We start from the raw sequence: 891 nt of genomic DNA, 5'->3' as shown, positions 1-891 counted from the left end.
TGGCTGAGAACAGGATTTTTTTGTTGACAGTTCTGGATCCTTTAAAGTTGAAGATCAGTAGGTTATAGATTTGGAAACTGGTAAGCACTGGCTTCTTGAGGACAGTTTATCTTGGGTCAGCTACAATGAATTGGGGTGAGAGATCTCTTAGAAGCCTGTTTCTATGTATACTAAAAAGCATGTGAAGAGGCTGCTCCCAATAAACAACGTTTCAAGAACCCCAGATTCCAGCACCATCTTATCCAGGGTGATGATTTGGGTCATGAGACTTGGCATATGCATTAATTAAATGCAGAACAAACATCTATTGCATTATTCCACAAATGTACATGAGCAACAAATATTTTTAAATCTAATCTTGTTCTTTAATGTGATGTCCCTTATCAATTGCATATAATTATTCTTAGATAATCCCAGTACCTCCTAAAATCCTGAATGAGCTATGACCTCTAGATGGCCCTTCTGTTTGATATCTTCTGTCATTCTGTTCATTCAGCAAGCAAAGATGTATTCTTCAGGACTGATCTCAAGTATAATAATTTACACTTAGCCTTTTCCCAGTCGGGCAAAAGATATCCAACTATTTCCATGTGCAATGAACACAATTCTGCTGCACTGTTCTTTAAAAATTATTCAAATTATCCACACATAAATATCTCTCGATAAGAATCAGCCTATGTGAACATAAGGACTGTGCCTTGTTGTTTTTGATGTCTTTCATTTTAATGCAGTGTTCCATGAACAGCAAGGATTCTAGAACTGTTTGTTGAAAGTAATAATTGAGCCCCACATAAGCTTAAGGTATGTCTTCACTCTAGGTTGATGTTCTGTTGAATACCCATGTTGATTCAATCACTTTTAGATATTGCCTAGGGATTATTTCGCTTTTTC

This window comes from Microtus ochrogaster, chromosome 4 (assembly GCF_000317375.1).
Source record: "Microtus ochrogaster isolate Prairie Vole_2 chromosome 4, MicOch1.0, whole genome shotgun sequence".
NCBI classification, from domain to species: Eukaryota; Metazoa; Chordata; class Mammalia; order Rodentia; family Cricetidae; genus Microtus; species Microtus ochrogaster.
Note: the sequence above shows the minus strand (reverse complement) of the source record.